At 48.9% G+C, this 22,610-nt stretch overlaps 1 pseudogene; it reads left to right on the forward strand.

Annotated features, from left to right (window-relative positions):
- The window catches only part of LOC121845239, a 99,310-nt pseudogene that overhangs the window by 24,780 nt on the left and 51,920 nt on the right, over positions 1-22,610 (forward strand).

The following is a 22,610-nucleotide window of genomic DNA, read 5'->3' on the forward strand; positions in this document are numbered from 1 at the left end:
ACAGACACCTGGTGAGACATACACACACCTGGTGAGACATACACACATCTGGTGAGACATACACACACCTGGTGAGACATACACATACCTGGTGAAGCATCAGACACCTGGTGAGACATACACACACCTGGTGAGACATACACATACCTGGTGAGACATACACATACCTGGTGAGGCATCAGACACCTGGTGAGACATATACACACACCTGGTGAGACATACACATACCTGGTGAGACATACACATACCTGGTGAGACATACACACACCTGGTGAGGCATACACACACCTGGTGAGACATACACATACCTGGTGAGGCATACACACACCTGGTGAGACATACACACACCTGGTGAGACATACACACACCTGGTGAGACATACACACACCTGGTGAGACATACACACACCTGGAGAGACATACACACACCTGGTGAGACATACACACACCTGGTAAGACATACAGACACCTAGTGAGACATACACACACCTGGTGAGACATACACACACCTGGTGAGACATACACATACCTGGTGAGGCATCAGACACCTGGTGAGACATACACACACCTGGTGAGACATACACATACCTGGTGAGACATACACATACCTGGTGAGGCATCAGACACCTGGTGAGACATACACACACCTGGTGAGACATACACCCACCTGGTGAGACATACACACACCTGGTGAGGCATCAGACACCTGGTGAGACATACACACACCTGGTGAGGCATCAGACACCTGGTGAGACATACACACACCTGGTGAGACATACACACACCTGGTGAGACATACACATACCTGGTGAGGCATACAGACACCTGGTGAGGCATACAGACACCTGGTGAGACATACAGACACCTGGTGAGACATACAGACACAGGCACGGACGGACGGATGGATGCACACATGTAACCAGGCACACACACAGGTCACCTTAATGATCTCCTGTCCTCTAGTTCTCCAGTCTAACGTGTACTGTAGTTTAATGTCCACCAACCCTATTCATCTCCTCTAGTTCTCCAGTCTAACGTGTACTGTAGTCTAATGTCCACCAACCCTATTCATATCCTCTAGTTCTCCAGTCTAACCTGTACTGTAGTCTAATGTCCACCAACCCTATTCATATCCTCTAGTTCCCCCAGACTAATGTCCACCAACCCTATTCATCTCCTCTAGTTCTCCAGACTAACGTCCACCAACCCTATTCATATCCTCTAGTTCTCCAGTCTAACCTGTACTGTAGTCTAATGTCCACCAACCCTATTCATCTCCTCTAGTTCTCCAGTCTAACGTGTACTGTAGTCTAATGTCCACCAACCCTATTCATATCCTCTAGTTCTCCAGTCTAACCTGTACTGTAGTCTAATGTCCACCAACCCTATTCATCTCCTCTAGTTCTCCAGACTAATGTCCACCAACCCTATTCATCTCCTCTAGTTCTCCAGTCTAACGTGTACTGTAGTCTAATGTCCACCAAACCTATTCATATCCTCTAGTTCTCCAGTCTAATGTGTACTGTAGTCTAATGTCCACCAACCCTATTCATCTCCTCTAGTTCTCCAGTCTAACGTGTACTGTAGTCTAATGTCCACCAACCCTATTCATCTCCTCTAGTTCTCTAGACTAATGTCCACCAACCCTATTCATTTCCTCTAGTTCTCCAGTCTAACCTGTACTGTAGTCTAATGTCCACCAACTCTATTCATCTCCTCTAGTTCTCCAGACTAACGTGTACTGTAGTCTAATGTCCACCAACCCTATTCATCTCCTCTAGTTCTCCAGTCTAACCTGTACTGTAGTCTAATGTCTATAGTCTAATGTCCACCAACCCTATTCATATCCTCTAGTTCCCCCAGACTAATGTCCACCAACCCTATTCATCTCCTCTAGTTCTCCAGACTAACGTCCACCAACCCTATTCATATCCTCTAGTTCTCCAGTCTAACCTGTACTGTAGTCTAATGTCCACCAACCCTAGACTGGCGTATTACTTCCGGCGCCGACAGAGATGGCCGCCTCGCTTCGCGTTCCTAGGAAACTATGCAGTTTTTTGTTTTTTACGTGTTATTTCTTACACTAGTACCCCAGGTCATCTTAGGTTTCTTTACATACAGCCGAGAAGAACTACTGAATATAAGATCAGCGTCAACTCACCATCAGTACGACCAAGAATATGTTTTTCGCGATGCGGATCCTGTGTTCTGCCTTACAACCAGTGTAACGGAGTGGATCACATGCAGCGACCCAAAAAAAAAACGACTCAGAAAAAGAGGGAAACGAAGCGGTCTTCTGGTCAGACTCCGGAGACGGGCACATCGTGCACCACTCCCTAGCATTCTTCTTGCCAATGTCCAGTCTCTTGACAACAAGGTTGACGAAATCCGAGCAAGGGTAGCATTCCAGAGGGACATCAGAGACTGTAACGTTCTCTGCTTCACGGAAACATGGCTAACTGGAGAGACGCAATCCGAAGCGGTGCAGCCAGCGGGTTTCTCCACGCATCGCGCCGACAGAAACAAACATCTTTCTGGTAAGAAGACGGGCGGGGGCGTATGTCTTATGGCCAACGTGACATGGTGTGATGAAAGAAACATACAGGAACTCAAATCCTTCTGTTCACCTGATTTAGAATTCCCCACAATCAAATGTAGACCGCATTATCTACCAAGAGAATTCTCTTCGATTATAATCACAGCCGTATATATCCCCCAAGCAGACACATCGATGGCTCTGAACGAACTTTATTTAACTCTCTGCAAACTGGAAACGATTTATCCGGAGGCTGCATTCATTGTAGCTGGGGATTTTAACAAGGCTAATCTGAAAACAAGACTCCCTAAATTTTATCAGCATATCGATTGCGCAACCAGGGGTGGAAAGACCCTGGATCATTGTTACTCTAACTTCCGCGACGCATATAAGGCCCTGCCCCGCCCCCTTTCGGCAAAGCTGACCACGACTCCATTTTGTTGATCCCTGCCTACAGACAGAAACTAAAACAAGAAGCTCCCACGCTGAGGTCTGTCCAACGCTGGTCCGACCAAGCTGACTCCACACTCCAAGACTGCTTCCATCACGTGGACTGGGAGATGTTTCGTATTGCGTCAGACAACAACATTGACGAATACGCTGATACGGTGTGCGAGTTCATTAGAACGTGCGTTGAAGATGTCGTTCCCATAGCAACGATTAAAACATTCCCTAACCAGAAACCGTGGATTGATGGCAGCATTCGTGTGAAACTGAAGGCACAAACCACTGCTTTTAATCAGGGCAAGGTGTCTGGTAACATGACTGAATACAAACAGTGCAGCTATTCCCTCCGCAAGGCTATCAAACAAGCTAAGCGCCAGTACAGAGACAAAGTAGAATCTCAATTCAACGGCTCAGACACAAGAGGTATGTGGCAGGGTCTACAGTCAATCACGGACTACAGGAAGAAACCCAGCCCAGTCACGGACCAGGATGTCTTGCTCCCAGGCAGACTAAATAACTTTTTTGCCCGCTTTGAGGACAATACAGTGCCACTGACACGGCCTGCAACGGAAACATGCGGTCTCTCCTTCACTGCAGCCGAAGTGAGTAAGACATTTAAACGTGTTAACCCTCGCAAGGCTGCAGGCCCAGACGGCATCCCCAGCCGCGCCCTCAGAGCATGCGCAGACCAGCTGGCCGGTGTGTTTACGGACATATTCAATCAATCCCTATACCAGTCTGCTGTTCCCACATGCTTCAAGAGGGCCACCATTGTTCCTGTTCCCAAGAAAGCTAAGGTAACTGAGCTAAACGACTACCGCCCGTAGCACTCACATCCGTCATCATGAAGTGCTTTGAGAGACTAGTCAAGGACCATATCACCTCCACCCTACCTGACACCCTTGACCCACTCCAATTTGCTTACCGCCCAAATAGGTCCACAGACGATGCAATCTCAACAACACTGCACACTGCCCTAACCCATCTGGACAAGAGGAATACCTATGTGAGAATGCTGTTCATCGACTACAGCTCGGCATTTAACACCATAGTACCCTCCAAGCTCGTCATCAAGCTCGAGACCCTGGGTCTCGACCCCGCCCTGTGCAACTGGGTACTGGACTTCCTGACGGGCCGCCCCCAGGTAGTGAGGGTAGGCAACAACATCTCCTCCCCGCTGATCCTCAACACTGGGGCCCCACAAGGGTGCGTTCTGAGCCCTCTCCTGTACTCCCTGTTCACCCACGACTGCGTGGCCATGCACGCCTCCAACTCAATCATCAAGTTTGTGGACGACACAACAGTGGTAGGCTTGATTACCAACAACGACGAGACGGCCTACAGGGAGGAGGTGAGGGCCCTCGGAGTGTGGTGTCAGGAAAATAACCTCACACTCAACGTCAACAAAACTAAAGAGATGATTGTGGACTTCAGGAAACAGCAGAGGGAACACCCCCATCCACATCGATGGAACAGTAGTGGAGAGGGTAGCAAGTTTTAAGTTCCTCGGCATACACATCACAGACAAACTGAATTGGTCCACTCACACAGACAGCATCGTGAGGAAGGCGCAGCAGCGCCTCTTCAACCTCAGGAGGCTGAAGAAATTCGGCTTGTCACCAAAAGCACTCACAAACTTCTACAGATGCACAATCGAGAGCATCCTGGCGGGCTGTATCACCGCCTGGTATGGCAACTGCACCGCCCTCAACCGTAAGGCTCTCCAGAGGGTAGTGAGGTCTGCACAACGCATCACCGGGGCAAACTACCTGCCCTCCAGGACACCTACACCACCCGATGCTACAGGAAGGCCATAAAGATCATCAAGGACATCAACCACCCGAGCCACTGCCTGTTCACCCCGCTGCCATCCAGAAGGCGAGGTCAGTACAGGTGCATCAAAGCTGGGACCGAGAGACTGAAAAACAGCTTCTATCTCAAGGCCATCAGACTGTTAAACAGCCACCACTAACATTGAGTGGCTACTGCCAACACACTGACACTGACTCAACTCCAGCCACTTTAATAATGGGAATTGATGGGAAATGATGTAAAGTATATCACTAGCCACTTTAAACAATGCTACCTTATATAATGTTACTTACCCTACATTGTTCATCTCATATGCATACGTTGATACTGTACTCTATATCATCGACTGCATCCTTATGTAATACATGTATCACTAGCCACTTTAACTATGCCACTTGGTTTACATACTTATCTCATATGTATATACTGTACTCGATATCATCTACTGTATCTTGCCTATGCTGCTCTGTACCATCACTCATTCATATATCCTTATGTACATATTCTTTATCCCCTTACACTGTGTATGACAGTAGTTTTTTTTTTTTTTGGAATTGTTAGTTAGATTACTTGCTCGTTATTACTGCATTGTCGGAACTAGAAGCACAAGCATTTCGCTACACTCGCATTAACATCTGCTAACCATGTGTATGTGACAAATAAAATTTGATTTGATTTGATACTGTAGTCTAATGTCCACCAACCCTATTCATCTCCTCTAGTTCTCCAGTCTAACGTGTACTGTAGTCTAATGTCCACCAACCCTATTCATATCCTCTAGTTCTCCAGTCTAACCTGTACTGTAGTCTAATGTCCACCAACCCTATTCATCTCCTCTAGTTCTCCAGACTAATGTCCACCAACCCTATTCATCTCCTCTAGTTCTCCAGTCTAACGTGTACTGTAGTCTAATGTCCACCAAACCTATTCATCTCCTCTAGTTCTCCAGTCTAATGTGTACTGTAGTCTAATGTCCACCAACCCTATTCATCTCCTCTAGTTCTCCAGTCTAACGTGTACTGTAGTCTAATGTCCACCAACCCTATTCATCTCCTCTAGTTCTCCAGACTAATGTCCACCAACCCTATTCATTTCCTCTAGTTCTCCAGTCTAACCTGTACTCTAGTCTAATGTCCACCAACTCTATTCATCTCCTCTAGTTCTCCAGACTAACCTGTACTGTAGTCTAATGTCCACCAACTCTATTCATCTCCTCTAGTTCTCCAGTCTAACCTGTACTATAGTCTAATGTCCACCAACCCTATTCATCTCCTCTAGTTCTCCAGACTAACATGTACTGTAGTCTAATGTTGTGTTCTCTGCTCATCTCCTTTCCTCTCGTCAGTCAATCAATTGTATTTGTATTTATTTTTACATCAGCATATTCCACAACGTGTTTATACAGAAACCTAGCATTAATCCCCCAATCAGCACGCAATGTAGATGAAGAAGCATGGTGGCAAGGAAAAACTCCCCAGAAAGGCAGGAACCTAGGAAGAAACCTAGCGAGGAACCAGGCTCTCAGGGGTGGCCAGTCCTCTACTGGCTGTACTGGGTAGAGAGGAACCAGGCTCTGAGGGGTGGCCAGTCCTCTTCTGGCTGTACTGGGTAGAGAGGAACCAGGCTCTCAGGGGTGGTCAGTCCTCTTCTGGCTGTACCGGGTAGAGAGGAACCAGGCTCTGAGGGGTGGCCAGTCCTCTTCTGTCTGTACTGGGTAGAGAGGAACCAGGCTCTCAGGGGTGGCCAGTCCTCTTCTGGCTGTACTGGGTAGAGAGGAAACAGGCTCTCAGGGTGGCCAGTCCTCTTCTGGCTGTACTGGGTAGAGAGGAACCAGGCTCTCAGGGGTGGCCAGTTCTCTTCTGGCTGTACTGGGTAGAGAGGAACCAGGCTCTGAGGGGTGGCCAGTCCTCTTCTGGCTGTACTGGGTAGAGAGGAACCAGGCTCTCAGGGGTGGCCAGTCCTCTTCTGGCTGTACTGGGTAGAGAGGAACCAGGCTCTCAGGGGTGGCCAGTCCTCTTCTGGCTGTACTGGGTAGAGAGGAACCAGGCTCTCAGGGGTGGCCAGTCCTCTTCTGGCTGTACTGGGTAGAGAGGAACCAGGCTCTCAGGGGTGGCCAGTCCTCTTCTGGCTGTGCTGGGTAGAGAGGAACCAGGCTCTGAGGGGTGGCCATTCCTCTTCTGGCTGTACTGGGTAGAGAGGAACCAGGCTCTGAGGGGTGGCCAGTCCTCTTCTGGCTGTACTGGGTAGAGAGGAACCAGGCTCTCAGGGGTGGCTAGTCCTCTTCTGGCTGTACTGGGTGTAGAGGAACCAGGCTCTGAGGGGTGGCCAGTCCTCTTCTGGCTGTACTGGGTAGAGAGGAACCAGGCTCTCAGGGGTGGCTAGTCCTCTTCTGGCTGTACTGGGTGGAGAGGAACCAGGCTCTGAGGGGTGGCCAGTCCTCTTCTGGCTGTACTGGGTAGAGAGGAACCAGGCTCTCAGGGGTGGCCAGTTCTCTTCTGGCTGTACTGGGTAGAGAGGAACCAGGCTCTGAGGGGTGGCCAGTCCTCTTCTGGCTGTACTGGGTAGAGAGGAACCAGGCTCTCAGGGGTGGCCAGTCCTCTTCTGGCTGTACTGGGTAGAGAGGAACCAGGCTCTCAGGGGTGGCCAGTCCTCTTCTGGCTGTACTGGGTAGAGAGGAACCAGGCTCTCAGGGGTGGCCAGTCCTCTTCTGGCTGTACTGGGTAGAGAGGAACCAGGCTCTCAGGGGTGGCCAGTCCTCTTCTGGCTGTGCTGGGTAGAGAGAAACCAGGCTCTGAGGGGTGGCCAGTCCTCTTCTGGCTGTACTGGGTAGAGAGGAACCAGGCTCTGAGGGTGGCCAGTCCTCTTCTGGCTGTACTGGGTAGAGAGGAACCAGGCTCTCAGGGGTGGCCAGTCCTCTTCTGGCTGTACTGGGTAGAGAGAAACCAGGCTCTGAGGGGTGGCCAGTCCTCTTCTGGCTGTACTGGGTAGAGAGGAACCAGGCTCTGAGGGGTGGCCAGTCCTCTTCTGGCTGTACTGGGTAGAGAGGAACCAGGCTCTCAGGGGTGGCCAGTCCTCTTCTGGCTGTGCTGGGTAGAGAGGAACCAGGCTCTGAGGGGTGGCCAGTCCTCTTCTGGCTGTACTGGGTAGAGAGGAACCAGGCTCTCAGGGGTGGCCAGTCCTCTTCTGGCTGTACTGGGTAGAGAGAAACCAGGCTCTGAGGGGTGGCCAGTCCTCTTCTGGCTGTACTGGGTAGAGAGGAACCAGGCTCTGAGGGTGGCCAGTCCTCTTCTGGCTGTACTGGGTAGAGAGGAACCAGGCTCTCAGGGGTGGCCAGTCCTCTTCTGGCTGTACTGGGTAGAGAGGAACCAGGCTCTCAGGGGTGGCCAGTCCTCTTCTGGCTGTACTGGGTAGAGAGGAACCAGGCTCTCAGGGGTGGCCAGTCCTCTTCTGGCTGTGCCGAGAGGAGATTATAAGAGTACATGGCCATCAAGACCAGATCGTTCTTCAAGATGTTTATAGATGACCAGGAGGGTCAAATAGTCATTATAGAGGCTGCAACAGCTCAGCACCTCAGGAGTAAATGTCAGTTGGGTTTTCATAGCTGAGCATTCAGAGGTAGAGAGGTAGAGAGGTAGAGAGGTAGAGAGGTAGAGAGGTATAGAGAGACAGAGAGGTAGAGAGACAGAGAGGTATAGAGAGACAGAGAGACAGGGAGACAGAGAGGTAGAGAGACAGAGAGACAGAGGGGTAGAGAGACAGAGAGGTAGAGAGACTGAGAGGTAGAGAGACAGAGAGGTAGAGAGACAGAGAGACAGAGAGGTAGAGAGACAGAGAGACAGAGAGGTAGAGAGACAGAGAGGTAGAGAGACAGAGAGGTAGAGAGACAGAGAGGTAGAGAGACAGAGAGGTAGAGAGACAGAGAGGTAGAGAGACAGAGAGGTAGAGAGACAGAGAGGTAGAGAGACAGAGAGACAGAGAGGTAGAGAGACAGAGAGGTAGAGAGACAGAGAGGTAGAGAGACAGAGAGGTAGAGAGACAGAGAGGTAGAGAGACAGAGAGGTAGAGAGACAGAGAGGTAGAGAGACAGAGAGACAGAGAGACAGAGAGACAGAGAGGTAGAGAGACAGAGAGGTAGAGAGACAGAGAGGTAGAGAGACAGAGAGGTAGAGAGACAGAGAGGTAGAGACTAATGTGTATGGTAGTCTAATGCCTTGTTCTCTCCTCTCCTCTTCTCTCCTCTTCTCTTCTCTTCTCTTCTCTCTTCTCCTCTCCTCTCCTGTCTCTCTAGTCTAATGTCTACTGGCCTAACATCCATTCTATTAACCTGACGCTAGTCAACGTAAGTCGAGACGACAACGGCTTCCTGCTCACCTGCATAGCAGAGAACCTAGTGGGAATGACCAACGCTTCCATCCAGCTGGCTGTACAGTGTAGGTTTCAAACCACTGGTGTGTGTGTGTCCGTCCAATGGTTATCATTCCCAACTGCACAGTGTAGGTTTCAATCCACGGGTGTGTGTGTGTGTGTGTGTGTGTGTGTGTGTGTGTGTGTGTGTGTGTGTGTGTGTGTGTGTGTGTGTGTGTGTGTGTGTGTGTGTGTGTGTGTCATGTGACTGTGGTTGTCCACCTAGCTATCATGTGACTGTGGTTGTCCACCTAGCTATCATGTGACTGTGGTTGTCCACCTAGCTATCATGTGATATGTGGTTGTCCACCTAGCTATCATGTGACTGTGATATGTGGTTGTCCACCTAGCTATCATGTAACTGAAATATGTGGTTGTCTACCTAGCTATCATGTGACTGTGGTTGTCCCACCTAGCTATCATGTGATATGTGGTTGTCCACCTAGCTATCATGTGACTGTGATATGTGGTTGTCCACCTAGCTATCATGTAACTGAAATATGTGGTTGTCTACCTAGCTATCATGTGACTGTGGTTGTCCACCTAGCTATCACGTGATATGTGGTTGTCCCCCTAGCCTATCATGTGATATGTGGTTGTCCCACCTAGCTATCTTGTGATATGTGGTTGTCCCACCTAGCTATCATGTGATATGTGGTTGTCCACCTAGCTATCACGTGATATGTGGTTGTCCACCTAGCTATCAAGTGACTGTGATATGTGGTTGTCCACCTAGCTATCATGTAACTGTGATATGTGGTTGTCCACCTAGCTATCATGTGATATGTGGTTGTCCACCTAGCTATCATGTGACTGTGATATGTGGTTGTCCACCTAGCTATCATGTGACTGTGATATGTGGTTGTCCACCTAGCTATCTTGTGACTGTGGTTGTCCACCTAGCTATCATGTGACTGTGATATGTGGTTGTCCACCTAGCTATCATGTGATATGTGGTTGTCCACCTAGCTATCATGTGACTGTGATATGTGGTTGTCCACCTAGCTATCATGTGATATGTGGTTGTCCACCTAGCTATCATGTGACTGTGATATGTGGTTGTCCACCTAGCTATCATGTAACTGTGATATGTGGTTGTCCACCTAGCTATCATGTGACTGTGATATGTGGTTGTCCACCTAGCTATCATGTGACTGTGATATGTGGTTGTCCACCTAGCTATCATGTGACTGTGATATGTGGTTGTCCACCTAGCTATCATGTGACTGTGATATGTGGTTGTCCACCTAGCTATCATGTGACTGTGATATGTGGTTGTCCACCTAGCTATCATGTGACTGTGATATGTGGTTGTCCACCTAGCTATCATGTGACTGTGATATGTGGTTGTCCACCTAGCTATCATGTGACTGTGATATGTGGTTATCCACCTAGCTATCATGTGACTGTGATATGTGGTTGTCCACCTAGCTATCATGTGATATGTGGTTATCCACCTAGCTATCATGTGATATGTGGTTATCCACCTAGCTATCATGTGATATGTGGTTATCCACCTAGCTATCATGTGACTGTGATATGTGGTTATCCACCTAGCTATCATGTGATATGTGGTTGTCCACCTAGCTATCATGTGACTGTGATATGTGGTTGTCCAACTAGCTATCTTGTGATATGTGGTTGTCCAACTAGCTATCTTGTGAAATGTGGTTGTCCAACTAGCTATCTTGTGATATGTGGTTGTCACCTAGCTATCTTGTGACTGTGGTTGTCCTACCTAGCTATCATGTGATATGTGGTTGTCCCACCTAGCTATCATGTGATATGTGGTTGTCCACCTAGCTATCACGTGATATGTGGTTGTCCACCTAGCTATCATGTGACTGTGATATGTGGTTGTCCACCTAGCTATCATGTGACTGTGATATGTGGTTGTCCAACTAGCTATCTTGTGATATGTGGTTGTCCAACTAGCTATCTTGTGATATGTGGTTGTCCAACTAGCTATCTTGTGAAATGTGGTTGTCCAACTAGCTATCTTGTGATATGTGGTTGTCCACCTAGCTATCTTGTGACTGTGGTTGTCCTACCTAGCTATCATGTGATATGTGGTTGTCCCACCTAGCTATCATGTGATATGTGGTTGTCCCACCTAGATATCATGTGATATGTGGTTGTCCCACCTAGCTATCATGTGATATGTGGTTGTCCCACCTAGCTATCATGTGATATGTGGTTGTCCACCTAGCTATCATGTGACTGTGATATGTGGTTGTCCACCTAGCTATCATGTGACTGTGATATGTGGTTGTCCACCTAGCTATCATGTGACTGTGATATGTGGTTGTCCACCTAGCTATCATGTGACTGTGATATGTGGTTGTCCACCTAGCTATCATGTGACTGTGATATGTGGTTGTCCACCTAGCTATCATGTGACTGTGATATGTGGTTGTCCACCTAGCTATCATGTGACTGTGATATGTGGCTATCCACCTAGCTATCATGTGATATGTGGTTGTCCACCTAGCTATCATGTGACTGTGATATGTGGTTGTCCAACTAGCTATCTTGTGATATGTGGTTGTCCAACTAGCTATCTTGTGAAATGTGGTTGTCCAACTAGCTATCTTGTGATATGTGGTTGTCCACCTAGCTATCTTGTGACTGTGGTTGTCCTACCTAGCTATCATGTGATATGTGGTTGTCCCACCTAGCTATCATGTGATATGTGGTTGTCCCACCTAGATATCATGTGATATGTGGTTGTCCCACCTAGCTATCATGTGATATGTGGTTGTCCCACCTAGCTATCATGTGATATGTGGTTGTCCCACCTAGCTATCATGTGATATGTGGTTGTCCCACTTGGGATCCAAGATGGCGGTGCAGTAGAACGTGTGTATCTGTCTTATCCCGTGTAAATAGCTGGTATAGCTTAATCTCACTTTGTCTACGAACTGAATATATTTTCCTGCAACCCGCCTCACCTAATTTGGTACGGATCTGCTATTTCTATTCCTTATAACTGGAACTTCCATCAGGAGCTAGCCAGCTAACTAGCTACTAGTCTCTATTAGCCATGGCTAGCTGTCCTCTAGCCAGCTAACTAGCTACTAGTTTTTATTAGCCATGGCTAGCGGTCCTCTAGCCACCTAACCAACTACGAGTCTTTATTAGCCACGGCTAGCTGTCCTCTAGCCAGCTAACTAGCTACTAGTCTTTATTAGCCACGGCTAGCTGTCCTCTAGCCAGCTAACCAGCTACTAGTCTTTATTAAGTGGTTTAATCTTTTTTATTTATTTATTTTACCTTTATTTAACTAGGCAAGTCAGTTAAGAACAAATTCTTATTTTCAATGACGGCCTAGGAACAGTGGGTTAACTGCCTGTTCAGGGGCAGAATGACAGATTTGTACCTTGTCAGCTCGGGGATTCGAACTTGCAACCTTTCGGTTACTAGTCCAACGCTCTAACCACTAGGCTACCCTGCCGCCCCAATCATATCAGTGTTGAATCATATCAGTGTTGAATCATATCAGTGGTTAATCATATCAGTGTTGAATCATAACAGTGTTTTAATCATATCAGTGGTTAATCATATCAGTGGTTAATCATATCAGTGTTGAATCATAACAGTGTTTTAATCATAACAGTGTTTAAATTATTAATGTTTTGCATTGTGAAATCTAGCTTGTGGAATTGGCCAACCATTAGAAGTTAGAAGACACCATTGTGTGTCAAAATCGTCAGTTTCCTCTGTCCTCAGTTTCCCCTTCCAGTTCCACCAGTCATCCTGAAACTGTCCGAGCCATGCTGTGTCAAAACCTTCACAGTTTCCTCTGCTCCCCTTCCAGTTCTACCAGTCATCCTGAAACTGTCCGAGCCATGCTGTGTCAAAACCTTCACAGTTTCCTCTGCTCCCCTTCCAGTTCTACCAGTCATCCTGAAACTGTCCGAGCCATGCTGTGTCAAAACCTTCACAGTTTCCTCTGCTCCCCTTCCAGTTCTACCAGTCATCCTGAAACTGTCCGAGCCATGCTGTGTCAAAACCTTCACAGTTTCCTCTGCTCCCCTTCCAGTTCCACCAGTCATCCTTAAACTGTCCGAGCCATGCTGTGTCAAAACCTTCACAGTTTCCTCTGCTCCCCTTCTAGTTCCACCAGTCATCCTTAAACTGTCCGAGCCATGCTGTGTCAAAACCTTCACAGTTTCCTCTGCTCCCCTTCTAGTTCCACCAGTCATCCTTAAACTGTCCGAGCCATGCTGTGTCAAAACCTTCACAGTTTCCTCTGCTCCCCTTCCAGTTCCACCAGTCATCCTGAAACTGTCCGAGCCTGAGCGACGCCATGACACCTGCATAGAGTTCACAGTGAGAGGCTATCCCTACCCGACGCTGCGATGGTACCACAAACAGGTGTGATTTTATTCCTTTTTATTAATTTCTAATATGTAAAGCAGCATGTACATATTCTGGTCTTAGAGACCACAAGAGGTGCAGGTTTTAGTCTTTACCCCAGAACTACACAGCTAACTGAAACAATCAACGGCTTGATGCTGAGATATCAATCAGGCGACTAATGCTGGGGAAAACCCAAAACAGCCTCCCCTTGGGGTTCCCCAGAATCAGGATTCAGAACCACTGATGTCAAGAGTTTGGGTCTTTTGAAAAGGACAAAAAATGAAACCGTATTCTAATCATGATTGTACACAGAGAGATCCTGCAGAGTGAGTACATCAGGACAGAGATGGATTTCTACCGGGACTATCTGGAGGGATGTCTGACTCTTCTCAACCCAACACACTACGATAACGGAAACTACACGCTGGAGGCCTCCAACTCCCTGGGGACCGTCACCAAGACGGTCTACGGACACTTCCTCACGGCTCCGCCCTTTGACCCTGACCCTGACGGTAACCACAACATTTTCTTAGACAGGGACACATCGTACAGCAAAAGCTATAGGTCTCAGAACAGTGACAAAGGATGTATTGCAGCAGATTGTAGTATGGTAGAAGACAGTCTGACCCCATTGGGATTATTCACATCACTCAGAGATTCTCTAATGGTAGAAGACAGTCTGACCCCATTGGGATGATTCACATCACTCAGAGCTTCTCTAGTGGTAGAAGACAGTCTGACCCCATTGGGATTATTCACATCACTCAGAGATTCTCTAGTGGTAGAAGACAGTCTGACCCCATTGGGATGATTCACATCACTCAGAGATTCTCTAGTGGTAGAAGACAGTCTGACCCCATTGGGATTATTCACATCACTCAGAGCTTCTCTAGTGGTAGAAGACAGTCTGACCCCATTGGGATTATTCACATCACTCAGAGCTTCTCTAGTGGTAGAAGACAGTCTGACCCCATTGGGATTATTCACATCACTCAGAGCTTCTCTAGTGGTAGAAGACAGTCTGACCCCATTGGGATGATTCACATCACTCAGAGATTCTCTAGTGGTAGAAGACAGTCTGACCCCATTGGGATTATTCACATCACTCAGAGATTCTCTAGTGGTAGAAGACAGTCTGACCCCATTGGGATGATTCACATCACTCAGAGATTCTCTAGTGGTAGAAGACAGTCTGACCCCATTGGGATGATTCACATCACTCAGAGATTCTCTAGTGGTAGAAGACAGTCTGACCCCATTGGGATTATTCACATCACTCAGAGATTCTCTAATGGTAGAAGACAGTCTGACCCCATTGGGATTATTCACATCACTCAGAGCTTCTCTAGTGGTAGAAGACAGTCTGACCCCTGAGAATTGGTGGCGTATTAACATGATGAATGTTAGCAGAATATCCCTCTTTTCACTCATTCATTAGTTTCACATGACCACTTTTTCATCAATTTTTCAGAAATTGTGGACTACGGTCAGTGTTTTGACTTACTAGTGTTATTCTATTATTATGTTGTGAATGTTAGTTCTGTATTGTGGAGTTACGCGCGCTGCTCTGTTTTGAGACAGCTTGTAATGGAGACGCAGGGAGTCAGGAAGCAGGAGTCAGGAAGCAGGAGTCAGGAAGAAGGAGTCAGGAAGAAGGAGTCAGGAGTCAGAAAGCAGGTGTCAGGAAGCAGGAGTCAGGAAGAAGGAAGCAGGAAGCAGGAGTCAGGAAGCAGGGTTCAGGAAGCAGGTGTCAGGAAGCAAATTTCAGGAATCAGGAAGCAGGAAGCAGCAGTCAGGAAGCAGCAGTCAGGAAGCAGGAAGCAGGAGTCAGGAAGCAGGAGTCAGGAAGCAGGAGTCAGGAAGCAGGAGTCAGGAAGCAGGAGTCAGGAGTCAGAAAGCAGGTGTCAGGAAGCAGGAGTCAGGAAGAAGGAAGCAGGAAGCAGGAGTCAGGAAGCAGTTGTCAGGAAGCAAGTTTCAGGAAGAAGGAGTCAGGAATCAGGAAGCAGGAAGCAGCAGTCAGGAAGCAGCAGTCAGGAAGCAGCAGTCAGGAAGCAGGAAGCAGGAGTCAGGAAGCAGGAGTCAGGAAGCAGGAGTCAGGAAGCAGGTGTAGTTTGTGAGTTTAATAATAATGAACATGGAGAGATACAAAACAAGAGATGCATCTGGACAAGAGAACAGAACCAATACTACCTGATGAGTGAGGCTACAGAGAGCTAGATAAAAGGGGAGTAATCAAGATAGTGATGAAGTCCGAGTGGGCATAATGATGGTTGCCAGGTGTGGATAATGATGGTTACCAGGTGACATAAAGAGGGTTGCCAGGTGTGCATAATGAGGGTTTCAGGTGTGCATAATGAGGTTTGCCAGGTCACATAATGAGGTTTGCCAGGTGACATAATGAGGGTTTCCAGGTGTACGTAATGATGGTTGCCAGGGGTACGTAATAATGGTTGCCAGGTGTACGTAATGATGGTTGCCAGGTAGGCATAATGAGGGTTGCCAGGTGTGCATAATGAGGGTTGCAAGGTGTGCATAATGATGGTTGCCAGGTGTACGTAATGATGGTTGCCAGGTGTGCGTAATGATGGTTGCCAGGTGAGGGAGGAGGGCTCATAATAATGTCTGGAATGGAGTCGATGGAACGGGGATCTAGCTGTTCTAACAGAGAGGGAGGAGGGCTCAATAATGTCTGGAATGGAGTCAATGGAAGGGGGATCTAGCTGTTCTAACAGAGAGGGAGGAGGGCTCATAATAATGTCTAGAATGGAGTCAATGGAAGGGGATCTAGCTGTTCTAACAGAGAGGGAGGAGGGCTCATAATAATGTCTGGAATGGAGTCGATGGAAGGGGGATCTAGCTGTTCTAACAGAGAGGGAGGAGGGCTCATAATAATGTCTGGAATGGAGTCGATGGAAGGGGGATCTAGCTGTTCTGACAGTGAGGAGGTGTGACAGTGTATGATTGGAGTTACCTTGGATTGTATGATTGGAATAACCCTGGATTGTATGATTGGAATAACCCTGGATTGTATGATTTGAGTTACCTTGGATCGTATGATTGGAGTTACCCTGGATGAAGGGAGGGAGGGTTGAAGGGAGGGTGGGTGGGAAGAAGGGAGGGATGAAGGGAGGGGGCTGAAGGGAGGGAGGAAGGGATGACGGGGGGATGAAGGGAGAGGGGGCTGAAGGGAGGAAAGGTTGAAGGGCGGGAGGGATAAAGAGAGGGAAGGAGGGTTGAAGGGAGGGAAGGAGGTTTGAGGGGAGGTTTGGAGGGAGGGTGGATGAAGAGAGAGTTGGAGGGAGGGAGGGTTGAAGAGAGGGAAGGAGGGTTGAAGGGAGGGTTGGAGGGAGGGAGGGTTGAAGAGAGGGAAGGAGGGTTGAAGGGAGGGTTGGAGGGAGGGGTGAAGAGAGGGAAGCAGGTTTGAAGGGAGGGTTGGAGGGAGGGAGGGATGAGAGGGAAGGAGGGTTGAAGGGAGTGTTGGAGGAAGGGAGGGATGAAGAGAGGGAAGCAGGGTTGAAGGGAGGGTTGGAGGGAGGGAGGGATGAAGAGAGGGAAGGAGGGTTGAAGGGTGGGAAGGAAGGAGGGTTGAAGAGTAGGTTGGAGGAGGGAAGGAGGGTTGGAGGGAGGGAGGGATGAAGAGAGGGAAAGAGGGTTGAAGGGAGGGTTGGAGGGAAGGAGGGTTGAAGGGAGGGTTAAAGGGAGGGAGGGAAGGAAGGAGGATTGAAGGGAGGGTTGAAGAGAGGGAAGGAGGGTTGAAGAGAGGGAAGGAGGGTTGAAGGGAGGGTTGGAGGGAGGGAAGGAAGGAGGGTTGAAGGGAGGGTTGGAGGGAGGGAGGGATGAAGAGAGGGAAGGAGGGTTGAAGGGAGGGTTGGAGGGAGGGAAGGAAGGAGGGTTGAAGGGAGGGTTGGAGGGAGGGAGGGATGAAGAGAGGGAAGGAGGGTTGAAGGGAGGCTGGAAGGAGGAAAGGAACGTTGAGGGGAGGGTTGGAGGGAGGGAAGGAGGTTTGAAGGGAGGGTTGGAGGGAGGGAGGTTTGAGGGGAGGGTTGGAGGGAGGGAGGGATGAAGAGAGAGTTGGAGGGAGGGAGGGTTGAAGAGAGGGAAGGAGGGTTGAAGGGAGGGTTGGAGGGAGGGAGGGGTGAAGAGAGGGAAGGAGGTTTGAAGGGAGGCTTGAAGGAGGGAGGGATGAAGAGAGGGAAGGAGGGTTGAAGGGAGGGAAGGAGGTTTGAGGGGAGGGTTGGAGGGAGGGAGGGATGAAGAGAGAGTTGGAGGGAGGGAGGGTTGAAGAGAGGGAAGGAGGGCTGAAGGGAGGGTTGGAGGGAGGGAGGGATGAAGAGAGGGAAGGAGGGTTGAAGGGAGTGTTGGAGGGAGGGAGGGATGAAGAGAGGGAAGGAGGGTTGAAGGGAGTGTTGGAGGGAGGGAGGGATGAAGAGAGGGAAGGAGGGTTGAAGGGCGGGAAGGAAGGAGGGATGAAGAGAGGGAAGGAGGGTTGAAGGGAGGGTTGGAGGGAGGGAGGGATGAAGAGAGGGAAGGAGGGTTGAAGGGCGGGAAGGAAGGAGGGTTGAAGAGTAGGTTGGAGGGAGGGAGGGATGAAGAGAGGGAATGAGGGTTGAAGGGAGGGAAGGAAGGAGGGTTGAAGGGAGGGAAGGAGTGTTGAAGGGAGGGTTGGCGGGAGGGAGGGTTGAAGGGAGGTTTGAAGGGAGGGAAGGGGGTTGAAGGGAGGTTTGTAGGGAGGGAGGGTTGGCGGGAGGGAGGGATGAAGAGAGGGAAGGAGTGTTGAAGGGAGGGTTGGAGGGAGGGAAGGGGGTTGAAGGGAGGTTTGGAGGGAAGGAGGGTTGAAGGGAGGTTTGTAGGGAGGGAGGGTTGAAGGGAGGTTTGTAGGGAGGGAGGGTTGAAGGGAGGTTTGAAGGGAGGGAAGGTTGAAGGGAGGTTTGGAGGGAAGGAGGGTTGAAGGGAGGTTTGTAGGGAGGTAAGGTTGAAGGGAGGGTTGGACACAACAGTGGTAGGCTTGATTACCAACAACGACGAGACGGCCTACAGGGAGGAGGTGAGGGCCCTCGGAGTGTGGTGTCAGGAAAATAACCTCACACTCAACGTCAACAAAACTAAGGAGATGATTGTGGACTTCAGGAAACAGCAGAGGGAACACCCCCTATCCACATCGATGGAACAGTAGTGGAGAGGGTAGCAAGTTTTAAGTTCCTCGGCATACACATCACAGACAAACTGAATTGGTCCACTCACACAGACAGCATCGTGAGGAAGGCGCAGCAGCGCCTCTTCAACCTCAGGAGGCTGAAGAAATTCGGCTTGTCACCAAAAGCACTCACAAACTTCTACAGATGCACAATCGAGAGCATCCTGGCGGGCTGTATCACCGCCTGGTATGGCAACTGCACCGCCCTCAACCGTAAGGCTCTCCAGAGGGTAGTGAGGTCTGCACAACGCATCACCGGGGCAAACTACCTGCCCTCCAGGACACCTACACCACCCGATGCTACAGGAAGGCCATAAAGATCATCAAGGACATCAACCACCCGAGCCACTGCCTGTTCACCCCGCTGTCATCCAGAAGGCGAGGTCAGTACAGGTGCATCAAAGCTGGGACCGAGAGACTGAAAAACAGCTTCTATCTCAAGGCCATCAGACTGTTAAACAGCCACCACTAACATTGAGTGGCTACTGCCAACACACTGTCAATGACACTGACTCTACTCCAGCCACTTTAATCATGGGAATTGATGGGAAATGATGTAAATATATCACTAGCCACTTTAAACAATGCTACCTTATATAATGTTACTTACTCTACATTGTTCATCTCATATGCATACGTTGATACTGTACTCTATATCATCGACTGCATCCTTATGTAATACATGTATCACTAGCCACTTTAACTATGCCACTTGGTTTACATACTTATCTCATATGTATATACTGTACTCAACACCATCTACTGTATCTTGCCTATGCTGCTCTGTACCATCACTCATTCATATATCCTTATGTACATGTTCTTTATCCCCTTACACTGTGTATAAGACAGTAGTTTTTTTTGGAATTGTTAGTTAGATTACTTGCTTTTTATTACTGCATTGTCGGAACTAGAAGCACAAGCATTTCGCTACACTCGCATTAACATCTGCTAACCATGTGTATGTGACAAATAAAATTTGATTTGATTTGATTTGATTTGAAGGGAGGATTGGAGGGAGGGAGGGTTGAAGGTAGGTTTGTAGGGAGGGAAGGAGGGTTGAAGGGAGGATCGGAGGGAAGGAGGGTTGAAGGGAGGTTTGGAGGGAGGGAGGGTTGAAGGGAGGTTTGAAGGGAGGGAGGGTTGAAGGGAGGTTTGTAGGGAGGGAAGGAGGGTTGAAGGGAGGTTTGGAGGGAGGGAGGGTTGAAGGGAGGTTTGTAGGGAGGGAAGGAGGGTTGAAGGGAGGATTGGAGGGAAGGAGGGTTGAAGGGAGGTTTGGAGGGAGGGAGGGTTGAAGGGAGGTTTGAAGGGAGGGAAGGTTGAAGGGAGGTTTGGAGGGAAGGAGGGTTGAAGGGAGGTTTGTAGGGAGGGAAGGTTGAAGGGAGGATTGGAGGAAGGAGGGTTGAAGGGAGGATTGGAGGGAAGGAGGGTTGAAGGGAGGGAGGGTTGAAGGGAGGTTTGAAGGGAGGGAGGTTTGTAGGGAGGGAAGGAGGGTTGAAGGGAGGATTGGAGGGAGAGAGGGTTGAAGGGAGGTTTGAAGGGAGGGAGGGTTGAAGGGAGGGAAGGAGGGAGGGAGGGAAGGAGGGAGGGAGGGAGCTGCGTATAGTTGTTACAGGCTGCTTATAGTTATTACGGGCTGAGAAAAGGGACTGCTAATTCAACACACTCAGACACACAGACACAGACACACACACACACACACAGACACACAGACACAGACACACACACACACACACACACACACACACACACACACACACACACACACACACACACACACACACAGACACACACACACACACACACACACACACACACACACACACACACACACACACACACACACACACACACACACACACAGACACAGACACACACACACACACACACACACACACACAGACACACACACACACAGACACAGACACCCCCAATTCCTCTCTGATCTTCAGCCTCCTCTCATCCTTCAAATTGTATCCGACAGCAGCCGACAGAGACTCCATTTCATGGTTGTGAGTCTGTGTGTGTGAGTGTGTATGAGTGAGTGGTGTGTGAGTCCGTGTGTGTGTGTGTGGTGTGTGTGAGTGTGTGTGTGTGTGTGTGTGGTGTGAGTCTGTGTGAGTGTGTGTTTCAGTCTGTGTGTGTGTGTATGAGTGTGTGTGTGTGTGGTGTGTGTGAGTGTGTGAGTGTGTGTGTGTTTCAGTCCGTGTGTGTGTGTGTGTTCACTTTGCTCCAGCTTGTCCTGTTCATGTCCTCTGTTCTTTTATATAAATAACCTCCAGTGTATAATATCTTCTGATAAGGAAACTGTTTTATGTGAAATGGGATTTAAAGACTCCAGCCTGTCGGTCGATTTTTACTCCACAATTCTGCTCTGGAGTTAGACTGCGTCCCAAATAGAACCCTGTTCCATATATAGCACACTACAAGGCAAGGAGGGCTCTGGTCAAAGCTAGTGTACTATGGAATAGTGTGCCATTTGGGAGTGGGTTGTATTCTCCAGTGCTCCTACTGTCTCTGTCTGTATTCCAGGTAGCCCAGTGCCATCAAACAATGCCATCAGGCCGGAAGAGGAGACGTTTGGGGTGAGTTTATAATGACTCAGCGTCTGTCTCAAATAGCACACTAATCCCTACATAGGGCACTACTTTAGACCACAGTCCATAGGGCTCTGTTCAAAAGTAGTGTAGTGTCTCCTGGTTTCCACAGTACTGGGGCTGGCTAGAATCACCTGTCTCTCTGTCTGTCTCCTAACCTGTCTGTCTGTCTCCTAACCTGTCTGTCTCTCTGTCTGTCTCCTGGTGTCCCCAGTACTGGGGGTGGCTAGAATCACCTGTCTGTCTGTCTGTCTGTCTGTCTGTCTGTCTGTCTGTCTGTCTGTCTGTCTGTCTGTCTGTCTGTCTGTCTGTCTGTCTGTCTGTCTGTCTGTTGCCTAACCTGTCTGTCTGTCTCCTAACCTGTCTGTCTGTCTGTCTGTCTGTCTGTCTGTCTGTCTGTCTGTCTGTCTGTCTGTCTGTCTGTCTGTCTGTCTGTCTGTCTGTCTGTCTGTCTGTCTGTCTCCTAACCTGTCTGTATGTCTCCAGGTGTCGATAGCAGTAGGTCTGGCTGGTTTCACCTGTCTGTCTGTCTCCTAACCTGTCTGTCTGTCTCCTAACCTGTCTGTCTGTCTCCTAACCTGTCTGTCTGTCTCCAGGTGTCGATAGCAGTAGGTCTGGCTGGTTTCACCAGTGTTCTCCTCATCGTCCTCTTCATTCTCATCAACAAATATGGCCGACGCAACAAGTATGGATTGAAGGGTAAGTCATAGTGCACTACATGACCAAACGTATGTGGACACCTGCTCCTCCAACATCTCATTCCATAAATCATGGGGATGAATTCAAGTTAAATAAAGGTTAAATACAAAATATATTAAAAATATGGAGCTGGTCCCCCTTTTGTTGCTATAACAGCCTCCACTCTTCTGGGAAGGCTTTAATATGGAGCTGGTCCCCCCTTTTGTTGCTATAACAGCCTCCACTCTTCTGGGAAGGCTTTACTATGGAGCTGGTCCCCTTTTGTTGCTATAACAGCCTCCACTCTTCTGGGAAGGCTTTAATATGGAGCTGGTCCCCCTTTTGTTGCTATAACAGCCTCCACTCTTCTGGGAAGGCTTTAATATGGAGCTGGTCCCCCTTTTGTTGCTATAACAGTCTCCACTCTTCTGGGAAGGCTTTCCACTAGATGTAGGAACATTGTTGCTATAACAGCCTCCACTCTTCTGGGAAGGCTTTAATATGGAGCTGGTCCCCCTTTTGTTGCTATAACAGCCTCCACTCTTCTGGGAAGGCTTTAATATGGAGCTGGTCCCCCTTTT

The sequence above is a fragment of the Oncorhynchus tshawytscha genome, unplaced genomic scaffold (assembly GCF_018296145.1).
Source record: "Oncorhynchus tshawytscha isolate Ot180627B unplaced genomic scaffold, Otsh_v2.0 Un_contig_4862_pilon_pilon, whole genome shotgun sequence".
Lineage (NCBI taxonomy): Eukaryota > Metazoa > Chordata > Actinopteri > Salmoniformes > Salmonidae > Oncorhynchus > Oncorhynchus tshawytscha.